The sequence below is a fragment of the Sarcophilus harrisii genome, chromosome 1 (genome assembly GCF_902635505.1).
Source record: "Sarcophilus harrisii chromosome 1, mSarHar1.11, whole genome shotgun sequence".
Lineage (NCBI taxonomy): Eukaryota > Metazoa > Chordata > Mammalia > Dasyuromorphia > Dasyuridae > Sarcophilus > Sarcophilus harrisii.
In genome coordinates this window covers 685,304,358-685,321,430 of record NC_045426.1, presented here as the reverse complement: position 1 = coordinate 685,321,430, position 17,073 = coordinate 685,304,358, and the positions used below count along the sequence as shown (strand labels likewise).

At 42.7% G+C, this 17,073-nt stretch overlaps 1 protein-coding gene across 1 annotated transcript in view; it reads right to left on the bottom strand.

The window, feature by feature from the left end:
• PITPNM2 (phosphatidylinositol transfer protein membrane associated 2) overlaps nucleotides 1–17,073 on the bottom strand; it is a 252,399-nt gene that overhangs the window by 153,906 nt on the left and 81,420 nt on the right. Inside the window, exon 3 of the mRNA XM_031948474.1 lies at nucleotides 8,388–8,456. The gene's annotated coding sequence lies outside the window, so the exon portion shown is untranslated. The remainder of the gene's footprint in view (nucleotides 1–8,387; nucleotides 8,457–17,073) is intronic.

The following is a 17,073-nucleotide window of genomic DNA, read 5'->3' as shown; positions in this document are numbered from 1 at the left end:
GTACTGTTGAGAGGCCCAGGATACCAAGATATAATTGTAATAGTCTCTGCTCTGAAGAACTTATATTCTCCCAGGGGAAACAATATACATATACATACAAGTACCAAATAAATTTACTGGGGAAAGGTGGGAAGGAAAGGGAAAAAAGCATTTACAAAATAGGCACGTTACAAATATCTCATTTGATCCTCCAAACAACCTTGCAGCACTAGTCTCTGGGTCTGGGTCAGGCAAGGCCTATGGAGAATATCCGTGCTTGTGAGTCCTGATTCCGAGAAAATCTAAAGTGAGAAGAAAGATGGAAGGCTGGCTAGCAGGTGGGGTGTTAGGGGAAGGGTCCGAAAAAGTCTCAATAAGCTGAAACCTGGGGACCAAATCTAGGAAGCAGGAAAAGTCAATTTTGTACTTCGGTTAAAAAAAAAAAAAAAAAGTCAAGCTCAGAACTACAAGGGGAAAGGAGTTGCTAATACCTTACTTAGTTTGTGTGAAAACTCTCTGACATTTTGAATGGCACGCACCCTCAGTGTCAGCCGGCAACAGGGAGATCCAAGGGGCGACCCAAGGGAGCCGATGCTGCCATGGAGAAAGCTCAGTGGGGACAAGAGAGTTCAGTCATGTAAAGTGCTGTCCTGTGGAGGACGAAAAAGCTAAGAGGCAAAGGGAGAGCAGCTCAGGAGGCAGCAGCGCGGACCACCGACAGTTCTGAGATAGGCAGGACTCCTATGGGATTCTGGGCCTCCGCCCAAATCTGGGATTCAGCGCTGGGCTAACTACTACTCACTGATGCGTCCTCATGTTCTTCCCAAATGACTCCGACTTGTGGCAGAAGGAACAGATGGGCAGAGTTTGGTTTGCACAATCTTTTGGGTGCCCCGTAGTCATCCGTTCATCCAACAAACATCTGTTGAGCACCTACTGAATGCCAGGCCCCAAGTCTGGGCTCTGTGGGCGATAGGAATAGTTGGAGCAGGGCCCCAGGGTCTAAGCCCTTTATGGAAGAGATGAGACAGGAGCACCGACAAGCCAGCCCAGCCCTGAGGTGCTCCAGGACACTAGGATTGGCAAGGGAGGACCTCCGTCAGCACAATCCTCCAAAGGAGGAAGCTGGGAATGCTGAGGGGCATAGAGTAGGAAGGCAGGAGTCTACAAGACAAGACTAACAGGAACAAAAGGGAGAGCTCAGAGATGCGCCAATGTTTAAAAACCTGCTTATTCTCCAACAATGACGCGCTTTTGCAGTTGAATCTCCTCCACTTTCTTAAGTCTGGACAATTAAAAAAAAAAAACTAATCAAATCCTGATGTTCAGCAATTTTTCAGGAATAAATGCCTTATTCCTGAAAAATTGCTGAACATCAGGATTTCATGAGGAACAATGCTCAGTCAGAGCCTGTTCCAGAGGTAGCCAAGGGAGTTATTCCTGTCCACAGGAAAACTAGGGAACACCATAGTGCACAAAGCGCTGGGTCTGGAATCAGGAAGATTCATCTCCTTGAGTTCAAATCCAGCCTCAGTCACTTGTGAGCTTTGTGACCTCAGATAAATCACTTAACTCAGTCTTACTTTCCTCATCTGTCAAATGAGCTGGAGAAAGAAACGCCGAACCACTCCAGTATCTTTGCCAAGAAAACCCCAAATGGAATCATGAAGAGTCAGGCACAACTGAAAAATGACTGAACAGCAACCACCTTTCAGTCCATGATTAAAACCTTAAGATACATGGCATTTTGTATACCTGCATATTTATGATCTCAAGTCTTTTAAAATCTTACTCATTTTTTCTCAATTGATCCATGAATCAACAAGTTGGGTATTTCCTCCAACTATTCCAACCGACCCATCCTGACTTGCTCATTCCCTGTCTAGGTTTGTCCATTTAAGAAGTGTCAGAGAATCGTGGCTCAAGAACTTCATGGGACTGCAAATTTTACCAAGTCCCACTCACCGGCTCTACAGATTTTACTCTGGTTTTACTCATGGACTTCTTATTTTCTCTTTCCCTTCTCTACAGTCGGTCAGTGATCAAGTTCAACAGATAAACAATGAGTATAGTTCCATTAAGAAATATGTTACAGACTGTCTAGATCCACCATTCAAATCATTTATTAAACCCAGCCAAAATCAGGGCTAGAGTTGGGAGATACAAAACAACCCATAATGGTTTCTGCCCTCTAGGAGTTTATATTCTATTGTGGGAAACCAAATCTGTCAGTCAGTCAAGAAGCCCCAACCAGAGGGAAGGAAGAAGGGAGGAAAAATGAGAGAGGGAAGGAGATAAGAAGGAAGAGAGAGAGAGAGGGAAGGGAAAAGGAAGGAAGGAAGTAGGAATGAAAAATAGAAGGAAAGGAGGAAGAAAGGGAGGGAGAACAGAGGGAGGAAGGGAGGAGGAGAGGAAGGAAAGGAGGAATGGAGGGAGGGAGGGAGAGAGAGAGGAAATCAGGAAACAAGACTTTCCTAGAATCACACAGATAAGATGTGAATCTGATTCTAGGCCCACTGAACCATCTTGCTGCCATTGCTAAACACAAAGGTGGGGAAGGGGAGAGGCTTTTAAAAAGTCTTCAAAAGGCTGTTAAGGGTTATCTGTGGAAACTATACATACCCCCAAAGATCAGTATAAGATACAAGAGAATTTGAGGAGGGCTAATTGTGACAACCGCGCTAGCACCCAGGATACCTTAGAATCAGCCGGAGTCAGGATAAGCAAAAGTCCTTAGTCTTTATTCTTGGTCTTTAGGGGTAGAAGTGAAGGGGATCTTCCGCAACCTCCTTCTTCCTCGTCCACCGCATAAGTGACCCTGGCTAGTCTTCCTCCACCCCCTAGTCCCTCCTACAATTCTCTGTACACACCAATCATCGAGCCAACACAGGATAGTGGGAAGGGGCATATTCCAAGCATGTGCTCATAGAGTATTGTCCAATCGGTAATTAGCCTCAAGTGCTCGACCGTCCTGACCTCAGTGCATCGACTCAAGAGTTTCAGCCTCTACAGGTAATTAGGAGGAATCTAGGAGAGGGAATGAGGAAAGCCCTCACATGTAAGAGTAACAAACACCATGGGCCTGAAGCCAACCTAACCTATGTCTGTGATCACCATCCTTGGGGTACCTTTCTCTAGCCATTACTGTCCAATATATTGGTTTTTAGACATATCACTTCCCACTATTAAAAAGCAATCTTTGAGAGCAAAGACTATATTCTCACTTTTGCATTTGGATTCCCAGCCTATGTGCCCAGTACAGGGCAGGTACTTAATAAATGCTTTTTTATTATTCATCATTTTTCATTGTCTTTGGGGGATTTTTAATTTCAATGCTGGGGTGACTAGGCTTATACGGAGTTAGATACCTGATAAATGTTTACTGAATTGAAAAGAATAGGGGGAAGAGAACAAACACGTATTAAGCTCCAGGCTCTATGCTAACTGCTTTTCAAATATTGTCTCATCTGCAAGGATGGAGGCAGCTTTGCTGGGCATGGAATACACCATGTCCCAGACTGCCTATTCCAGAGAAAATATTAAAACCACTACAGCTGGCTGGTGCTTAGAGAATGAGATCCTTGAGCCAGGCAGACCTGGGACGTACAGCTTACCAAGCTCACCACAGAATAGGTTATGATCAGAAATCCTGAAATGAAGAGAGCTGGGGGAGGCCCTTGGATGACTCAGAGCTCCAGAGAGGCATCTGTGCACAGCTCCACCTGAACAAATCCTTGCTCATCTGCCCTTCCTTTCTCAGAACCCTGCCCCCCACCTTCCAATGAAGAAAGGAGATCAGAGATTCAAACAAAGGAATAAATAGCTAGGGGTAGAGGAAGAAAGGGAAATGCACTAACGGGCTGGCTGCCAAGGTAATGATGATCCCTCTATCTAGGAGTTCTTAATTTAAAAAAATTTTTTTTTGATAACTGCCCTTCAATAAAATTGGTTTCCCTTTTAATCCTATGTATTTTTTTAAAATGTATCTAAGAACATGGTTCTGAAAGAGGTAAACAGGCTTCACCAGACACTACCCAAGACCTCCACAAAACAAAAGAAATTAAGACGCCCTGGTCTATATCTGCCCTCTCAGGCCACATTTAGAATATTATGTCCATTCCTGGAGCCACATTTTTAAGGAAACTGCAGACCTTTAGAGGATGCAAAAGAGGGTAATCAGTCAAGAGAAGGGCTTTGTTTTGTTTGTTTGTTTTTTTGTTTTTTTAAATAGCCTTTTATTTACAGGTTATATGTATGGGTAACTTTACAGCATTGATAACTGCCAAACCTCTTGTTCCAATTTTTCCCCTCCTTCCCCCCACCCTCTCTCCCAGATGACAGGATGACCAGTAGATGTTAAATATATTAAAGTATAAATTAGATACACAATAAGTATACATGTCCAAACCGTTATTTTGCTGTACAAAAAGAATTGGACTCTGAAATATTGTACAATTAGCCTGTGAAAGAAATCAAAAATGCAGGCGGGCAAAAATATAGGGATTGGGAATTCAATGTAATGGTTCTTAGTCATCTCCCAGAGTTCTTTCTCTGGGCGTAGCTGGTTCAGTTCATTACTGCTCCATTGGAACTGATTTGGTTCATCTCATTGCTGAGGATGGCCAGATCCATCAGAATTGGTCATCATATAGTATTGTTGTTGAAGTATATAATGATCTCTTGGCCCTGCTCGTTTCACTCAGCATCAGTTCACGTAAGTAAGAGAAGGGCTTTGAATTCATGCCCCCAAATTCTTTGGTTTGAAGGAACTTATGTCATTGATTATGGAAGTGAAAATATAGGCAATGAGCATTTACTGGATGCCTACTAAGTACCAGGCACTGTGTTAAGTGATAGGGAAACAAAAAGAAGCAAAAGACAGTTCCTGCCTTTAAAGAACTTATAATCGAATGAAGAAGACAACCAAAAATATGTACAAACAAGCTATAGGCAAGACAACTAGGAAATAAAAAAAAGGAAAGGTTTCCTATAATAGATGGGAGGTTAGTGGGGATTTAAAGGAAGGCAGAAGGCAGAGATAAGGAAGGAGAGCATTCCAGGTATGGGGACAGCTAGAAAGAATGTCCAGAAACAAGAGCCTGGATGTCTTGTTTGAGGAACAATCAGGAGGCTGTTCAGTAGACTGAAGATTAAGGAAAATAAGGTGTAAAAGTAGTGGGGAAGGATGAGTAGGTTATCAATGACTATAAATGCCAAACAGGATTTTATATTTTATTCTGGAGGCAACAGAGAGCCACTAGAATTTATTAAGTAGGAGGGCAACATGGTTAGATCTGTGCTTAAGAAAAAAATCACTTTAGTGCTGAATGGAGGATGGAATGGAGTGTGGAAAGACTTAAAGCAGGCCGACCTACCAGCAGATGTTGCAATAGTCCAGGCTGGAGGTGATGAGGGTCCTCCAGGATGGGAGCAGAAGAAAAGCAAGTTATTCAGGTGAAAATGATGAGAGATGGAACAGAGATAAAATCAACAAGACTGTTGCAAAAGTGAAATGGACAACAGATGCTACAGAAAGGTGAACTCAACTAGAGGTGTTGGTTGCAAAGGTGAAATAGACAAGAGATGCTACAGAGAGGTGAAATCAACAAGAGGTGTTGCAAAGGTCAAATAGACAAGAGATGCTACAGAGAAGTGAAATCAACAAGAGGTGTTGATTGCAAAGGTGAAATGGACAAGCTGCCAGAGAGCTGCCTTCAGATGTATGAAGGACTGTCATATGGACCACAGCTCAATCAACAAGTACTTAATGCTAAGCACTAATTGGAGCTGCAAAAGATTAAGTCTTGTTCTGGATGGCCTTGAAGAGCAGAGCGAGGGGAAAGATGGAGAAGATACAGAAAGGCAGGCTTACTGTTGTTATTGAGGTGTGTCTGACTCTGTGACCCCATTTGGGATTTTCTTAGCAAAGAAACTAGAGTGATTTGCCATTTCCTTCTCCAGCTCATTTTATAGATGAGGAAACCGAGGCAAACAGGGTGAAGTGACTTGACCAAGATCACACAGCTACTAAGTGTCTGAGGCCACATTGGAACTCATCTTCCTGACTCCAGGCCCATCGCTCTATCCATGGGCCACCTTAGGCTGCCCAAGAGAAGCATGAGCCGCCTGGGGAGGGAGTGCAGTCTCCCCCATAGGAGGTCTTCTGTCTGAGGCTGGATGGCCACGGGGGCTGTGCTGGGGATTCTTGATCAGGTACTGGGGGCAAGAAAGCCATAGAGGATCCTCCCCATTCTGAGCTCCAGTGATTCTGTGACCTTTACCCACAGGAACACAAAGGAAAACTTAGTTCAGTCCCCCCTCTGTGTGCTGGGAGTCAGTCATAAAATGAGTAATCGACATTGGGAAAGAATCTCAGAAATCCCTTCAGAGACCTGCTAGAAGCTGAAGTCTGGGCATCTGCCAGAACATTAGGAACCCGCAGTAGGACCTCAGCAAAGTTCCTGCTTCCCCTTCTGGGTCTAGTTCCTTCCTCTGTAAAAGGACCCCTTGGGATGCAATTCCCAGAGCAGTCTACAATAACAAAAGGACTCAGTACGGGCGCTAAGCCTGGGACCCCATCTCTACAACTCTCGATTTGTCAATTAAAAAAAAAAAAATTGTAGCACTTTGAACGAATCAGTCTTTTCCTTTTAGGCCTCAACTCCTCCCCTGGAAAATAGAAAAAGTGGGACTTCTCCAAGATCTTCTGTGGTCTGTGGGTTTGTTTGCTTGTTGGTTTGGAGGCAGACAGAGTTCAGGGGCTTGCCCAGGGTCACACAGCCAGGAAATGTCTGAGGCCACATAGGAACCCAAGTCCTCCTGACTCCAGGGCTGCTGCTCTAGCCACCACATCATGTAGTTGTCCCTGGTCCTGGGTTCTAAAACCCATCCATGTTCTGATATTCTCAATTTAAAAGTTCCTCCTTCAGCTCTGACACTTCCAGTTCTGAGCTAACCTCCAGATGTGATTTTTGTCCTCAGATAGATCCCCTCTGACATTTTATGCTCTAAGGTCCCTCCAAGCCCAAAGGTCTCTCCCAGACCTCACATTCTGTGTTTTTCTGAATTCCCCCTCTCCCCCCCTACAGTTCTGGGCAGAGTTAAGGGTAAAAGAGGAAATGTTTATATCACTCCAGACACATGCCTATGATATAATTACCCACAAGATAAGAGCAAAGAATTGAGAAACATATGCCTTAGGGTTGGACAGACTCTCATTTCAGATCAGAGGACACAGAGGAAGTTGTAATTTGGCAAGGAAAGGAATTAAGAGGTGAATGAAATAAAAGTGAGCCTCTCTTTCTCTGTAGCTCCTGAATAGCTAATCAAATCTTAATTTCCTCAAGTCCTAACTAGTGCCTATAGATCCTTTGTACAAAGACTAGTTAAGTGAGACATTTCTTACTATATTATTCTTTTTGTTTCTGAGGCATTTGGGGTTCAGTGACTTGCCCAGGGTCACACAGCTAGGAAATGTTTAAGTGTCTGAGGCCAGATTTGAACTCAGGTCCTCCTGACTTCAGGGCTGGTGCTCTACCTACTGTGCTCCCTAGCTGCCCTCTTACTATATTATTCTTATAGAAGAGTGAAAAGAAATGAGTTCATCAAAATCTTGTAAAAATGAATGCTAAAAGTTTTCTTGACATGTAACTAGGGAAAAAAATACTTAAAAAAAAAAAAGAATCCCATATTTAAAAAAAAAAAAAAGGCATGAGTGTAAATCTGGCTTTAGATTCTTATTAGCTGGATGATCCTGGGCAGGTCACTTAACCTCAGTTTACCTCAGTTTCCTCATCTGTAAAATGAGATTACCAATAGCACCTACCCGCCGGGGTTGTTTTAAGTATCAAATGACATATTTATAAAGTGCTTACCATAGTGGCTAGCACATAGTAAGTGCTAGAAGAATTTTCGCTATTTTTATTATTATCATCAAACTACATGACATTTCAAAAACACTCCAGGTTTCAATCCTGACCTCTTGGACCCTCAGTTGGGTGAAAACAGACAATTTTGTGCTCTGTGATTCAAAGTCAGAAGCACAGTACAGATAATGGGTTTTCCTCCATCTATCAAGATGACTCAGAATTTCAGAGCCGAAAGGGACCCAAGAGAGAGCAACTGCCTCTTTTTATAGAGGAGAAGCTGAGGCCTAAGACAGACGGTGAGTCATCAAAGATCATCGAAGGTTATGTAGCCCATGAGGGGCAAAGGGAGGCCCACAACCCCAGGTTTCGGCTGCTTCCATCTTGATGAATCCAATTTAAACAGGTATGGGAAATGTGCAAGCATTTTATGATCAAAGTGAAGGCATTGGTGTTAATACCTACTGTGTACAAGGCCCTGGGCAAGGGTGGGTGGGAGGGAAAAGACTAAAACTGAGCAGTCTCTGCCCTCTGGGAGCTTACCTTCTGCTGGAAGGAGACACGACGTCAGACAGCCCGGACAGCCAGGAGTCAAACCTGGAATCTCCTGATCTGGAAGGAGAGGCAATATGTAAACATCTAAGAGTAATCACTATTGTTACATGGGAATGGGAGCAATAGCAAGTAAGGGGATGAATTAGCTCATCTAGAAGCACTTGGTAAGCACTTACACTATGTTCAGTTCACAGGAGTGCAAAGTCATAGAAAACAGTCCCTGTCTTCAAGGAATTTACATTCCACAGTGGGAGATTGTATGTTCACATAGAAGTATGTACGTGTGTTACACACATACATATAAAGAGAATAACAGCTAGCATTTCTATAACACTTTCCCCCCTTTTTATTGCCTTCTCTTTTTTCTAGTTTTATATATATGTGTATTAATTGTTTTAATACCTATTTCTTTATGAGTCATGCTGGGAAAGAAAAATCAGAACAAAAGGAAAAAAATCACAAGAGAAAAAAAATGAATAGAACATGTATTGATTTACATTCAGTTTATATAACCTTTTTTTTTTTTTTTTTTTGAGGCAATTGGGGTTAAGTGACTTGCCCAGGATTGCATTTGAACTCAGGTCCTCCTGACTCCAGGGTTCTAACCACTATGCCTCCAAGCTGCCCCTCATAGAGCACATAAAGAACACATTTCTCATTTGTTCATCACAGCAAGCTTAGGAGGTAGGTACCATTATCATCCCCATTTTATAGATGAGAAAACTGATATTAAGTGACTTGTTCAGTGTCACAAAGCTAAGAAGTATCTGACGCTGGATTTGAACTCAGATCTCGTGAGTCCACATCCAGAGCTCTAGCCAATGGGCCACACAGCTGCCAAAACTGATATATGGTCATTTGGGGAGGAAAATCAGGAAAGGCTTCCTGGAGAAGGTGACATCAACCCTGAGTTTTGCTAGAAATGAGGGATCCTAAGTGGAGGAGAAGAGAAAGGACATTATTGCTGGCACAGGAGGCAGCCACTGCCAAGGCAGATAGGTCACAGAGTGAAGTGTAGGAAGACTAGGAAGGGCGTGGGTTTGGCTGGACCCCAGGCTGGGTGAAGGGAATAGTGGGGACCGAGGCTGAGAGGACAAGAGGAGGCAGACTCCCAGCTCATGTCACGAGTTCCAAACCTTGCTTTGCTGCTTTCTACCCTGATTTTTGGGCCAATCAAGCTGGCCTCTCAGCTCTAAATCTGAAATCCTACAGCTCTGGACACTTGGAGTTTCTGAGCTGAATGATTAAGGGATCACAATACCCAGATTTAGGGAAAGAACAGCCCTTCAAGGTCATATATTCCAGTGTCCTGGATTTATTAAATTTATTTAGGAAAGCACAATCGGAGACAGATATAAGATATAAGGCAGGGTCATGGATGGGCCAACCTCAGCAAATATAAAAGTACTCTCTGCTATTGGTTTTGTCTTTGCTATTATCCTCATAATCTCATCTTTTTGTTAAAATTTTTCATGTCTATTGATTTTTAATACTTTAATTTCATTAAATATTTCCCAATTACATGTAGAAAAAATGTTAGCATTATTTTTTTTTAGAAATTTTGAGTTATAAATTCTTCCTCCCCCCCTCACTCCTTGAGAAGACAAGCAACATATCGATTATATATGTCACAAAAAACTTATTTTCCTATCAGCCATGCTCATCTTTTTTCAATGGGATTCAGAGAGGAATAGTCCTGGGAAAAGATTGCTTTTCCTGGCATTATTGCTATTTTCTGTTTTCAGTGGCTAAGGGGTATAAAAGGATAGGGAGTCAAGAAATTTATTGTTATTCAGTTGTGTCTGACTAGCTGTATGATCCCGGGCAAGTCACTTCACCCTATTTGCCTCAGTTTCTTCATCTGTAAAATGAGCTGAAAAAAGAAATGACAACCCCCCCCTTTTTTTTTTTTGCAGAAAACCCAACAAGACCTCAGTACCTAGGAATTGAAGCTTATTAAAGGCATCCTCAGAAGCACTCGGGGAAGAGGGATGATGAGGAAGACTTGCCCCTCCTCCTGTTTCCACATGGTTCTCATCTCCTCTGTTCATATATCCATATTTTAAAAGCTTTCCATCCCATAGAGCATATTCCTGTCAGCGTAATTGCTCTGATTCTCAGCACCCCTGCCAGGTGGAACGCAGGGCCTCAGGTGCACACCAATGGTCTCTGGACTCCCCCCCATTTTCTCCACCTCCCAAAACACCTCATTTCCAAGCTCGATTGAAGTCCAAATCACTCCATTAAGAAGTAGATTGCAGCAGACACCCAACCAATTTGCTACAGCGTGAGCAACCTTGTTGGAGATGCAATTTGCAATTGCCTAGATGGATGGGGCAGGTGAAACATGGCAGCCCTCTCAGGCTCACAAAGAAATGATTCCCTCCAGGCTAAGAGGGAAAAAATGCAAAAGAGGCCTTCATTTTCACCACCCAAGACAACTGTGACTGGAGCATGGAGTTATTAAGAACATAAATCTCGCACTTTTTTTCACAGTGGGCTTGAAGGCTGTCTTTGGTTAGTTATTCCTCCCCCAGACAGTGTGTGTGCAGGGGGGCTGTGAGATTCTGGGCTGCTGCCTAGGCTTGCATCACACTGGAAAACAAACTTGAAGAAGGGCAGGATGTGGGCCCGTGTAAAAAGTCGGGGCTGCAGTTTGCATGTGGGTCTGCTCTGCAAAGAAGCAGAGGAAAGAGTGATCATCGACAGGGGCCCTGGTCTTGGGGTCAAGGGCTGACGGGACAAACCGCACACAAGAGACCTCAGCAGAAATATACAATACTGCGTGGACCAACTTTCCATCCAAATATTCCCTTGGACCATGGGACCCCTTCTCTTCCTGAGAGTTAATGCACCTGGGTGAGTGTAGAACTGAAATTTTGGGAAACCTATACCTAGAAGGAAATATGATGCAAAAACAAAAAAACTTTAAATCCTCCTGGGTCTCAGTTTTCTCATCTGCAAAAGGAGGGAATCGGGCTGGGTGACCTCCAAGGTTCCTTCCAGCTTTAAATTCTATTATCCTAAGTATCCACTAGCGCTAAGTGCTTTCCCAGCACTTGATGAATTATACAGGGAGGCGCCTACATCTACCAAGTTTTATTTCTCTCCTTAGACTTTTGTCAAGGACTCGGACAGAGGACACAAAGCTGGGAGGGGTCGACAGCTAATACTCCAGTGAAACACAGAATTCAAAAGGATCCCAGCAACGTGGAATGGGTCTAGATTAAACGACATTATTCTGATGAAAATAAATGCTTTAGATTTGGTCTTAAAGAAATGGTTGCACTAGTAAAAGATGGAAGAAAGTAATGGCACGGTGGAGTTAGTTAAAGGATTTAACCAGAGTCATTTGGCTAGTCAGGGCTGTGCTGGTAAATATTTAACAACCACATGGGGAGTGTGGGTAAAAGCACTATAGACTTTTAGGTTTAATATGTATTATTAACATTTTTCCATCACCTTAAGTCTAGATAAACAATAAATCAAACCCTGATTGGCAGAGAATGCCAGTTTCCAAGATGTAAACGCCCACACTGCAAATTTAACAACTGTCTCCCCAGTTCAGATCATTCCAGCAAACCCTGAAGCTACCATAAATCAAGTGATGGGGCCTGTCTCCTGGCCTTCCTTCCATGTGTTCTGCCCAGCCAAATCCTATACAACTGTCAGACTTCCCCCCCCTCCCAATAAATGCTTCAAAAATAATGTGCTTGTTCCTTTCAAAATCATAAACTTAAGTAAGAGTTAATGAACTAAGACTTAAGGGGAATTTCAAGTGATGTAAACCTGTTTCAGTCTATCAATACAGATATAAATGACTGAAATTTAAAATTGATTAGTTTTGTTTTGTTTTTGGCTGCCAAGCTGCTGTAGATAAAAAAGCAAATTTTGCAACAATCATATGATCTCGTCTCAGCTCCTGATGAGTGATAGAGATGATGATAAGGAGAAGGTTTTCCTCCTTGGGGCACAAGTCTGCTTTCTGCTTCCCAGACCGAGGAGGGTTCTGGTCAAGCAGATCGGAGGACATCTCCCTCTCTGGGAAAGAACAGCTTAGGGGCCACCTCCCACAGGAAGCCTGCCCAGGCTGCCTATTTGCTCATGCTGCCTCTGGGCCTCCTTATTTCATGATCTGCATGAGGATTGTGTCCCCCGGTTGGACATGCGCTCCCCGAGATTTGTTTTGTTTCTTTTGGGCCAGGAGGTCGACACCCTAGGTCACATCCCTGTCCCTGTCCCTTTAAATTCCTGCTTACCAAAATGCTGACTGCACATAATTTCACAACCTCCCCACACTGCAGATGGATGCAAGAGCCAAAGACTCCCACGGTCTCGCAGAACAAGCTTTCTACGTTCTTTGTTTCTGTGCCCCCCAGGGTGCCCAGCACAGGGTGGGCATTGGGAGCTATCAGTGAGTCTGCTTCCCCTTCCCCCGGTCTCCGGGGAATACTCTAAAAGGCATCATGAAAAAAAGGAGAGGGGTTCACACACCTGGGATTCAAGTCTCTTTATTGCTTTGCAAAAGTTTTGCCGCTAATCAAGATGCCCGGCCACTGGGTCAGTGGCCGTGCCTTAGTTTTATAGGAGTAATAATCAGACTTCCCACAGGGGTTGTTAATTAAGGCGGGTGAGGGAGACAGAGATGAGCTTGGTCCTCCACTCAATTATCTTTGACCAGAATAGCAACCTTTATTAAAACTCAACATCACAACCTTAACTAGGCTTAAAATAACTACTGTTAGAAGCAAGAGGCAAAAGATGGGCTGAAGAGACTTGGTTGTGGACCTGCCCCTGCCACCCTCAGCTCTGTATCAACAGGCACAGCCTTCAGTTTCCCCATTTGTACAAAGACTGGGGTGGGCCTGGGTGGTCTTTCAGACCTCTCCCCGCTCTAAATCCTAGGATATTTATAACACACTTCTTTAAATTTTACAAAGCGCTTTCCTCCTAACAACCCTGTGAGGTAGAGGAGCACAAGATATACTAAGTCCCTGGAGGCTCTAGGAAGGAATGGGACTTGCCCAAGACCACACATTTGCAATAAAATTAGGAGATTTAAGGAAGCAGCTGGGAACCTCACTCAGTAACCCTTATGGCTAAATGGTCAAAGCACATGAATAGGCACTTTTCAGAAGAAGAAAACAAAGATATCGGTAGCTTTTAAATCACTAATCATTAATGAAATGTAAATTAAAGCAACTCTGAAGTACTTCTTCACATCGGTAAGATTGGGCAAGATGGTAGAAAAGAAAATGACAAATGCTGGAGGGGACATGGGAAAACAGGTAGATCAAGGCATAATTGGTAGAGTTGTGAACTGACCCATCATTCTGGAGAATAATTTGAAACTGTGCTATAAAACTGTGCATGCCCCTTGACCCAGCAATATCACTATTAGGTCTGTATCCCCAAAGAGATTTTTAAAAAGAGAAGGACTTATATGTACAAAAATATTTATAGTCGCCCTTTTTATGGCAGCAAAGAATTGAAAATCAAGGGGATTCTCATTCTTGGAATGCTTTCTTAGCCTTTTTTTTTTTATTAAATTCCTTCTTATTCTTTAAAGGTCAACTCCAATAATGATCTTAAATAATAGCAAGCATTTACAAAGCACTTTACAAACACCTCATCTTATCCTCATGACCCTAGGAAATTGCTGTCCTCTATTTTACATTTTCAAGAAACTGAGGCAGAGATTAAGTGACTTGCCCAGAGTCACCAGAGAGCACCAAGTGCATGAAGATAGAAAGGACTCTTTAGAGGTCCCCCCCCCCCATCAATCACTTTACTGATAAGAGAAATTAAGGCCCAGAGATACAGTAATTTGCACAAGGTCTTTCTTAAATTAAAAACCCTCTCCCTGACAATTTCCCCCTCAGACAAAGAAACAAGAGAATAATCATTTATTAAATGCTGGCTGCATACCAGGCACTGTGCTAGGATCTGATTTGCTCCTCACAACAACCCTGGGAATTATTATGATCTCCACTTTATAACTGAGGAAACTGAGGCAGGCATAGGGTAAGTGACTTGCCCAAGATAATTCAGCTCTAAGTATCTGAGGAAAGTCTTCCTGACTCCAGGCTCATCCCTCTATCCACTGTGACATCTAGCTTGTTCAGACCTCCAAAGCACTTAGTCTAAGGTGTTTTTATGGAAAGTCATATTTTATAATTTATCTATGCTGGTATCCTACCAGACTATAAACTGAGAAATCCAGTCTTATCTTAGCTTTTTCTGCAATATCTCCCCCAACAAACACAGTACACTGGACACAGTAGGTGATTAATAATGTTTGTGCAACTTGGAAAATGGTTTTCTCACTTCTAGCCTCAGGCTTCTTCCTAGTGGGTCAGACTCTTCTCCTGAGCCCACCTAAGTTCCAATCCCGTTTCTGTCATATCCCATGGGGCATTGGACAAGTCCCTACTTCTCCCAGTCTTTTTTTTTCTTTTAAAAATGTGGGGGCTGATCTATACCCAGAAAAAGGACTGTCAGGATAGAATGTGGGTCATAAGATAGTTTTCCCACCATTTTTGTTGTTGTTTGCTTGCTTTTTGTTTATTTTCTCATTTTTTCCTTTTTAATTTGATTTTTCTTGTGCAACATGATAAACGTGGAAATATTACAGAAGAATTGTACATGTTTAATATATTTGATTTTTTGCTATCTAGGGAAGGGATGGGGGAAGGGAGAGAGAAAAACTTGGATCCCAAAGTTTTGCAAGGGTGAATGCTGAAATGTTGAAGGTATTTTGAAAATAAAAAGCTATTATTTAAAAATAAAATAAAAATATTTTCTTTATTTTGACTGGATGCTACGACATCTGAGGTCCCTTGTGGGTCCAGATCCATGACCCCAGGCTTTCCCCCTCCTTTCCTTTCATCCCCACTAAAGAAGGGGCAGGATAGGACAGAAACCCTCCAGGATGTCATAAAACAAGGACCCAAGGGATGCCAGAGATCAAATTACCCTTTGTTTTCAACTGGGAAATGCCCCAGACTCCAGTCTGATGAAAGCTCTGAGGATGTCTTTGTCTTTCTGAAATGGTAAAGTTGTTTACATGGAGAAAAGCACTTCAGTGTACTTCAAAAAAATCACCAATATTTTCCAAAGGAAGAGAGAGCCATCGGACTGTTTCTTAGCCCAAACACTTTCTCCCCAGGGATCCAGGGTCGTCAATTCCACGACTTTCATTAAGAATTTATGTTGTTACAGGTACTGTTGTAGGCTCAGGGAAAAAAAAAAAAAAAAAAAAAAAAAAGGAAAACTGGTCCCTAACTCTCAAGGAACTTATTCTCTTAGTCACTTAACACTGACTAAGAATACACTTTACAGGGGGAAAAAATAGCTCCAGGAAGTAGGTAATAATGAAAACAAGCTTAAAAAAATAAAAAAAATAAAAAACCAGAGGGAGAAAGATTGGAGTCTGGGCTCATCTCTATCACTGATTTTCTGGGTAACTCTGAGAGAACCTCAGTTTATCTGATGTGATTAGATGGTCCCCACAATCCCTTCCCATTAGGGTCTTGCCTATATTTTAAGGATCCTCTCAGCTCAGAACAGGTCTCTGTTTCTAAGGTTTCTTCCTGCTTTGAGGCTCCTCTTAGTTCTGACATTCTCTGTTCCAAGATGATCCTTCCTCCAACTCTAACCCTCTCTTTTCTTATCTTTTTTTTTTCAAGACAAATACTTTTTTTTATCATTTAAATTTATAATTGTATTACGTAATTTTATAATTTAGAATAATAGCTTTTTATTTTTCCAGATCCATGCAAAGATAGTATTCAACATTCACCTTTGTAAAACCTTGTGTTCCATTTTTTTCCCCTCCTTCTCCACCTTCCCCCTTCCCTACACATTCAATACAATGATCCAATAGAATTTAAACACAACATTCTCTTTTCTGGCTTTGATGTTCTATGTTCTAGGGGCCTCCTTTTGGTTTGGTCTCTATTCTAAGGCCCTCCCAGCTCTCAGCACCAAGGAAGGCACAAAACCCCACTTGAGACCCCGGAAAAAGGCAAACAACCAAACATCTCAGCTTCATCTTATGACTCACAGCCCTTGACCAGAAGAAAAGATTCACAGGTTCCCTTGGGTAAGATTTCAGGCGGCTTTCTCTCGCTCTCTAGCTGGTCTGACAAGGAACTGAGTACTTTCAGGATTTGTGATTTCACTCTTGTGGGTCCTCCTGCCACCCCAAGGTAGCTCACGCCTCAGCTCTAGGTTGGGCCCTAAATATATTACACCATTCTTCACACATTAAACAACTCCAAGGTTCACGTGTACAAATGCTTCTGTTTAAAAAAACAAACAACTTTTGAGAATTTTTTTTTCCTTATCGCCTTGGTTAGAAAAATTGGGGAAGGAAAGGAGGGAAAAAAGCAAAGGAGGAAAAAGAGGGGGGGAAAGGAGAAAGAGAAACAGAGAGACAGAGATAGAGAGACAGGGAGAGACAGGGAGAGACAGAGAAAGACAGAGAGACAGAGAGAGGGACAGAGACAGACAGACAGACAGAGAGATAGAGACAGAGAGAGAGACAGAGGCAGAGGGGGGCAGGAGACTTTGAGAGCCAGCAAGGTAGAAACACAAGCTTGGGCTTCCAGAGCCAATTCTCTCTCAGGGGGTGGAACTTGGTGCTAAGGAGGCTAAGGTCAAAAGGTACCAC